Source organism: Lolium perenne, chromosome 4 (assembly GCF_019359855.2).
Source record: "Lolium perenne isolate Kyuss_39 chromosome 4, Kyuss_2.0, whole genome shotgun sequence".
NCBI classification, from domain to species: Eukaryota; Viridiplantae; Streptophyta; class Magnoliopsida; order Poales; family Poaceae; genus Lolium; species Lolium perenne.
This window is the reverse complement of record NC_067247.2, coordinates 105393218-105401780: the sequence shown is the minus strand read 5'-3', so window position 1 is coordinate 105401780 and position 8563 is coordinate 105393218. Positions and strand designations below refer to the sequence as shown.

Below are 8563 nucleotides of genomic sequence, written 5' to 3'. Positions count from 1 at the left end.
GTTTCTTTTCTTGGATTATTTTCACCCTCTGATTTTTGGCTATTTCCTTTTTTCTTTCGATCCCCTGCTGCCTTGGAAACGTTGAGGATGCTGCTGCCTCATGGGTCCCACATGTCATCCACTATGAACAATAAAAGTTTCTTTTCTTCGATTTTTTCACCCTCTGCTTTTTGGCCATTTCCTTTTTCTTTTGATCCCATGCCGCCTTGGAAACGTTGATGATGCTGCTTCCTAATGGGACCCGCATGTCATACTCTATGTACAATAAAAGTTTCTTTTTTTGGATTATTTTTGGCTCCTGATATTTGGTGACTTGCCTTTTTCTTTCAATCTCATGCCGCCTCTGAAACGTGGAGTAAGGTGCTGGCTCATGGGACCCGCATGTCATCTTCTATGTACAATAAAGTTTCTTTTCTTGGATTTTCCCCCCTGATTTTTGGTCACTTGCCTTTTTCTTTCGATCCTATGCCGCCTTTGAAATTGAGTAGGCTGCTGGCTCATGGGTCCCACAGGTCAGCCTCTATGAACAATAAACCTTTCCTTTGTTGGATTTATTTTTTACCCCTAATTTCTGGCTATTTGCCTTTTTCTTTTGATCCCCTGGGGCCTTTAAAACGATGAGGACGATGCTGGCAGGTCGGTCCCACATGTCTTCTTCTATGAATAATAAAAGTTTCCTTTGTTGGATTTACTTTCGACCCCTAATTTCTGGCTATTTGCTTTTTTTTTCTTTTGATCCTCTGCCGACTTTGAAATGATGAGGATGCTACTGGCAGATCTGTCCCACATGTCAGCCACTCTGAACTATAAATGATTCCTTTCTATGATTTATTTTTGACCCCTATTTTCGAGATACTTGCCTTTTTTTGGATCTCCTACCGCCTTTGAAATGTTGAGGACGCTGCTGGCTCATGGGTCCCACATGGCATCCTCTTTGGACGATAAACCTTCATTTCTTGTTAATGACAGGTTTTTCTGTATTATTTTTGCAGTCTAATACAAGCTCTTTCGCTCCAAGATCTTGCAAGTTAATAGAATAAATCATGGAATTATTAGGATATGTTTTAAATTTCAAATCCACTTTATGAATTTTTTAAAAATACCGTGATCCGTGTGGGTATGGAGCGATCAAGGATTTTCATATTGGCCATGAGCAGTTTCAAAAATTGCAACCGGATAATTCTAAATAAATAAAAACAACTTTTATGCAGAATCTCCGTGTTTTTGTTTTTTGCCATCATAGGATCTATGGTTCATTAGAAAAGGGCCGAAATTGCGTGAGCAGAAAAGCCCATTTCTAGTTATTGGACTTCGACAGCCTGAGCAAGTAGGCCTATAGCAAATACCATGTAGATGGCCGTTGGAACCCAAAAGTATTTGTTGCCTAGACTTAGATGCCAAACTCAGGCACTCAGCCTTATTGACATGAACCTTGCTATGCACACGACAATTTCAGTCCGATCCGTGTACGCAACACAAGATCAAACCCAACGTGTGAGGAAGCAGGTGGCAGCACACCTCCAGATGCTCAATCGTACACATATCATATAGGAGTTGTCGTATGTACATTAGTTCCGTATTGACATGTTTGTTTCTTTGGTTAACATGTGGGGTCCGCACAGTCACCTAGGTCGCACATCAACTTCTTTGCTCATAGTTGATGCATGTTTAGTGGCCTGCAGCAAGAATCGCTGCCCCCCGGGATGTACTTTACCCTTTAGCGGCGAAAAAAATAGGAATGGTCCTCTCATGACTATGATCAACAAGAGGTGGCTATATTATAAAGGACGTACACACATTGTAATTATAGTGCTGAAATAAAGTCAATCCTAAAAGAGCCATGCATGGGTTATAATATGAAGGCAACACGAAATGCAAAAGCAGGGCAGTGTTCAAATAAACTGATTCAAACTAGTACATACTAAAAACAGTGTACTACTTCTCAACACTTCAAGCATAATAAAAAAGTGTGTCAGTGTTTTTTTAAAGGTAACACCGAACGGGCAATGTGTGACGCCCCCAAACCGGTATCCTGAGGATTCCAGCGATCCCGCCGAAATCCGCACGATATCGATCTAGAGACGCCCTCCGACACGACGTGCGCGAAGAATCACACACGTGATGCCAGAGGAATTAACACGAGCGGTAACATTACAACAGGATTACAATAGAGCCACAAGATACATATATTACAACAACGACTCCATCGAGTCAAGATACAAATATACAATACAAAGATCCAAATCATACAGAAGATCAAATATGTCCGAGTACGGACAAGATACAAATTGGACTAAGAGTCCTGAAGATAAACGATGGCGCCCATAACCCTGCCCAGGCCAAGCCGGAAGGGTAACCTTGCTAATGTCGTCTTCATCGAACATATCTTCATACCTGCCCGGTTATATCCCGTAGAAGCAGCAATAAGTACGGGTTCGTACTTAACAAGACTTCAAGACGTATAAGCATTCGTCAACCAGTCGTCCTTTGTACTTGAGGCACGCAGGGGACTTAGAGAACGCAAGAGGAACGTCATTGGCAATATGGTGGGGTTAAGCGGCAGCGCGCAAGCACTAAAAACCTATAGAGACACTCTACAACAGTCGTCTAATCAGAGAAGATGAGAGAGCGCATAACTAACAGTTCTATACTCTGCAAACATAACACAGCCGGTGTGTTCCCCCTTCGCAAAGAGGTACTTACAAAGGCACTCACACGGTTGTCAAGTTTTAACCAGTTATTATTTAAGTTGTTCTATCTTACTATGCAAGTTAATAGTATTGAAACAACAGGTGTAAGTTGTCTATGGTCAAGTCATACAGCTCCAAGTCGTCCATAACCGCGGACGCGGCTTATCGATAAGATTGTAACCCTGCAGGGGTGCCCAAATGTGCCCACACGCACGCTCAACCCACTTGCGACAGGTGGATATCACGACTCGCACTCTCCTTCACCACAACAATGTCCAGGAAGCCACCTAACTAAGTTAACCCGTTTCAGAGCCCGATCGGAACTCTGACGCGGACCTAGCTGTTGCGAGAACGGCTAAGAGGATCAGAGCCCACTAGAGGATGACCTCTTAACAATACGTGCCGCACCTACGGACGTGCAAGAGACAACGGGGATACAAGGCACTCACGGCTTCCCCAAAAGTAACATCATATCATCTGACCACAAAGAAACAAGCTTGCACGCCCGAGAGAAACAAAACAAACATCCAAACTAGTTGTGGCCACTGGACAAAGCTGTAGATTCCGGCAGTGGTCGAGGGGAGACCCGGTAAGCATACCCACGTGTGATTAGAGCGCTCAGTCTCGGAACAGATAACAAGAACTCGGGGTCCTAAGATATTTAGGAAACACAAGTGAGCCGTCACAAAACGATCAGCTGACCCACCGATGCCTCCGCTAAACAAATATCAACAACTAAAGTAACCATGATTCTTCCCAACATATAACCCAATAAGATAACAATAACGGTAACGAGACAAAACAGCACTAGCATGCACTATGACTCGCAAGGGCAGACTCGATAACCAAACAATAGCCATAGGAGGTGGTGGTGGCAATATGGGCTGCTTGAGGTAACAAGTGGAAAGTACACGTGACAAGAACGCAACTTAAGGATAGCATGAGGGAGAAGGCAAAATAAAATAGGTGAGCGACTCCTGCAGGGACAGGAGTATAGGGGAAATGCTTGCCTGTTAAAGCTTGCCGAGGAACATCCGGAGAACTTGTCGTATCTCACCACACCACTTCGCATTCCTATCCGGGAAGAAGCAAATGCTGGAACACACAACGCGTGCAAGTCTTACTACTACGGATAAGGAAGATCCAGCATGATCAAGATGATATGCATGACGTGGCAAAGATGATGCGATGCACTTATCCAAATTAAGCGGGATCGGAACCCCGACACACAAATTAGGTTAGAGTTGCATTTTCTACCGGCAAAGTTAAGGGTTGAATAGCATGGCACAACATGACAGGGGTGAGCTACTTCAAATTTAAGCGGAGCGGGGAAAACCCTAGTTGGAATTCCAAAATACTCCGCATATATGTTAGATGAACATGCATAACTATCAATGCGCGACATGATGCGAGATGCAAACAGGCATATAGATGGCATATTCATGATCATTGCATTTTTCTGATCAATTTTCGTATATAACGTGTTTTATTTCGAGTTATATTTTGAGAGATATGAATTTCGCAAGATTTGATAAAATAAATAATAGAAAAAGAGTCGGAGAGGGGGAGACGGGCTGGATCTGTACCGAGAGGGCGACGTGGAGCTAGATGCCGCACTGGCGATGGGCTGCACCGGGAGAGGACACGGGCCGAGGCCCAAAGGCGCTGGATCTGGGTTCAACAAGCACAGAACAAAAAGTTGGATTAAATCCGCAGTCATCGTGATTTGAACTTGGGTCTCCCGGATGAGAAGCAAGGGACAACCCACTGCGCTGATGCTGACTTGTTGTACGGAACGGGGATCATCTCCCTTTGAAGCAGTTGAAGCGGAGCTTGACCAGGTCGGCCATGGCGGGAGATCAAGTCGACCGCCGATCTGCCGCTTGGGAGAGAGTTGGGTCGCGGGAGGGGTCGCGTTCGACGCGGACGAGCACGGGGAGTTCAGCCATGGAGGAATTGGAGTCGGGGAGGCACCGAAGCGGCGCCGGCGTCGGGTACCTGCGGCGACGGGAGGCGGTCAACGACGGGAGGACGGAGTAGAGAAAGAACTAGAGGGCGAAGGGGCTCCTGAGATGCGGAAACTCACCGGGATCATGATGTAGGGCTCGGACTAGCCGGGGGACGGCGGAGGCGACCGCAATCGATGGTTTTGTCACCAGACATGGGGAAGGAAACTGCGAATTTTAGGGCGATTGGAGAGGCCACGGCTCGATTGCTTGTGCTTGGAGAAAGAGGAGGACAAGGCGGACCTCCTGGTGGCCTTGGCTTCGCACGGGGTAGACGGTAGCGGCGGCGCCAAGGGAAGGTGGAGGTAGACGTTCTGGGGCTCTCTCTTTCCCTCTGTACGTGAGGAAAAGAAACACAGAGGGTGGAGAGGATGGCGGCGCAAGGGAGGACGAGGAGGGTTAGTGGCGCTAGGGTTTGTAGGAGGGCAAGAGAGGGATTTAGTGGAGAGGGAAGGAGGCGCGGTGGTGGTTGAAAAGGGAGGCTCGGTGGTGGAGGACAGCGACAGGAGGGGGCTCACGTTTCCTGCGTGGAAGAAGATGACAAGGACGAGGCTCTCCTCGCTGAAGAGGTACGGGCCAGGGAAAGGGCCGAGCTACAAGGATGGGCCAGGAAGAAAAAGGAGCAGGCCACAAGAGAGAGATGGAGCCCAGGGTTAGATTATATTAGATAGGGTTTTCCTTTATAACTGTTTTGTAAACTGATTTGAATTTATTTAAACAAAGGTTTGAATTTTGAATACAAAGGTGGAGAGAAAATAAAAGTAATGGCTATCATTACCAGCAATTTTATAGCAAGATAAAATAGTTTTGTTTTTTAGGATTTGTTAAATGAAACGATGAGGGATGGTTTATTATAAAAACCATATGAGAGGGAAATAAAATATTTAGGGTTTTATAAAATAGTTTTATTTTGTTAAAACATGGATGATATGATGCATGATGCATGAGGATGCATAAAATAAAAACAACAAGCAATTCAATTAGGGTTACTACCCGGGGCCGTTACAATCGACACCACTAACAAGGAACCTCGCCCCGAGGTTCCACGTCAAGCCAAGGGGGAGTTGGTTAAACTATCGAGTCTTCTTGTACCATGTTGACAAACACCCGACCTCAAGGTGGAACCTTCTTCTGGCGAAATGTTGATCTTCTCGACACCACTAACAAGAATTGTTGCTCCACGTAGATCGGCGACACCACTAACAAGAAGTCGTTGTCCCGCTGTCGATGATGCACTTCCATCGGGATGCTCCGAAGATCGGACCTATTAGGTGAAGGCATAGATCGTCCAACCCGCGTCGGAACCTAAGACTCAGAAAAGCAGATAAGAGAGAATACTCTAAAACTCGCAAAGGTAAGAGGAGAAAGAATTTAGGTAAGAAGAAAAATCAGAGCTAATCAGATCTATCCAACGAATTTTCAGAAAATAGTTTTGACACTCTAACTCAACGACCGTTGGCAAGGTTATCCTACAGGCTGGACTAGTGAGGTACCGCAACCTGAGGCTCTGATACCAACTTGTGACGCCCCCAAACCGGTATCCTGAGGATTCCAGCGATCCCGCTGAAATCCGCACGATATCGATCTAGAGACGCCCTCCGACACGACGTGCGCGAAGAATCACACACGTGATGCCAGAGGAATTAACACGAGCGGTAACATTACAACAGGATTACAATAGAGCCCACAAGATACATATATTACAACAACGACTCCATCGAGTCAAGATACAAATATACAATACAAAGATCCAAATCATACAGAAGATCGAATATGTCCGAGTACGGACAAGATACAAATTGGACTAAGAGTCCTGAAGATAAACGATGGTGCCCATAACCCTGCCCAGGCCAAGCCGGAAGGGTAACCTTGCTAACGTCGTCTTCATCGAACATATCTTCATACCTGCCCGGTTATATCCCGTAGAAGCAGCAATAAGTACGGGTTCGTACTTAAGAAGACTTCAAGACGTATAAGCATTCGTCAACCAGTCGTCCTTTGTACTTGAGGCACGCAGGGGACTTAGAGGACGCAAGAGGAATGTCATAGGCAATATGGTGGGGTTAAGCGGCAGCGCGCAAGCACTAAAAACCTATAGAGACACTCTACAACAGTCGTCTAATCAGAGAAGATGAGAGAGCGCATAACTAACAGTTCTATACTCTGCAAACATAACACAGCCGGTGTATTCCCCCTTCGCAAAGAGGTACTTACAAAGGCACTCACACGGTTGTCAAGTTTTAACCAGTTATTATTTAAGTTATTCTATCTTACTATGCAAGTTAATAGTATTGAAACAACAGGTGTAAGTTGTCTATGGTCAAGTCATACAGCTCCAAGTCGTCCATAACCCTGGACGCGGCTTATCGATAAGATTGTAACCCTGCAGGGGTGCCCAAATGTGCCCACACGCACGCTCAACCCACTTGCGACAGGTGGATATCACGACTCGCACTCTCCTTCACCACAACAATGTCCAGGAAGCCACCTAACTAAGTTAACCCGTTTCAGAGCCCGATCGGAACTCTGACGCGGACCTAGCTGTTGCGAGAACGGCTAAGAGGATCAGAGCCCACTAGAGGATGACCTCTTAACAATACGTGCCGCACCTACGGACGTGCAAGAGACAACGGGGATACAAGGCACTCACGGCTTCCCCAAAAGTAACATCATATCATCTGACCACAAAGAAACAAGCTTGCACGCCCGAGAGAAACAAAACAAACATCCAAACTAGTTGTGGCCACTGGACAAAGCTGTAGATTCCGGCAGTGGTCGAGGGGAGACCCGGTAAGCATACCCACGTGTGATTAGAGCGCTCAGTCTCGGAACAGATAACAAGAACTCGGGGTCCTAAGATATTTAGGAAACACAAGTGAGCCGTCACAAAACGATCAGCTGACCCACCGATGCCTCCGCTAAACAAATATCAACAACTAAAGTAACCATGATTCTTCCCAACATATAACCCAATAAGATAACAATAACGGTAACGAGACAAAACAGCACTAGCATGCACTATGACTCGCAAGGGCAGACTCGATAACCAAACAATAGCCATAGGAGGTGGTGGTGGCAATATGGGCTGCTTGAGGTAACAAGTGGAAAGTACACGTGACAAGAACGCAACTTAAGGATAGCATGAGGGAGAAGGCAAAATAAAATAGGTGAGCGACTCCTGCAGGGACAGGAGTATAGGGGAAATGCTTGCCTGTTAAAGCTTGCCGAGGAACATCCGGAGAACTTGTCGTATCTCACCACACCACTTCGCATTCCTATCCGGGAAGAAGCAAATGCTGGAACACACAACGCGTGCAAGTCTTACTACTACAGATAAGGAAGATCCAGCATGATCAAGATGATATGCATGACGTGGCAAAGATGATGCGATGCACTTATCCAAATTAAGCTGGATCGGAACCCCGACACACAAATTAGGTTAGAGTTGCATTTTCTACCGGCAAAGTTAAGGGTTGAATAGCATGGCACAACATGACAGGGGTGAGCTACTTCAAATTTAAGCGGAGCGGGGAAAACCCTAGTTGGAATTCCAAAATACTCCGCATATATGTTAGATGAACATGCATAACTATCAATGCGCGACATGATGCGAGATGCAAACAGGCATATAGATGGCATATTCATGATCATTGCATTTTTCTAATCAATTTTCATATATAACACTTTTTATTTCGAGTTATATTTTGAGAGATATGAATTTCGTAAGATTTGATAAAATAAATAACAGAAAAAGAGTCGGAGAGGGGGAGACGGGCCGGATCTGTATCGAGAGGGCGACGTGGAGCTAGATGCCGCACTGGCGATGGGCTGCACCGGGAGAGGACACGGGCCGAGGCCCAAAGGCGC

General features: G+C 45.9%; 1 long non-coding RNA gene across 1 annotated transcript; it reads right to left on the bottom strand.

The window, feature by feature from the left end:
- Window positions 1-6353: 6353 nt before the first annotated feature.
- LOC139830883 (uncharacterized) lies at window positions 6354-7998 on the bottom strand. The gene is made up of 2 exons (XR_011744395.1): window positions 7908-7998; window positions 6354-6601 (listed from the first exon to the last, which is right to left on the bottom strand). It is a non-coding gene; the product is annotated as an uncharacterized lncRNA (long non-coding RNA).
- Window positions 7999-8563: the final 565 nt, after the last annotated feature.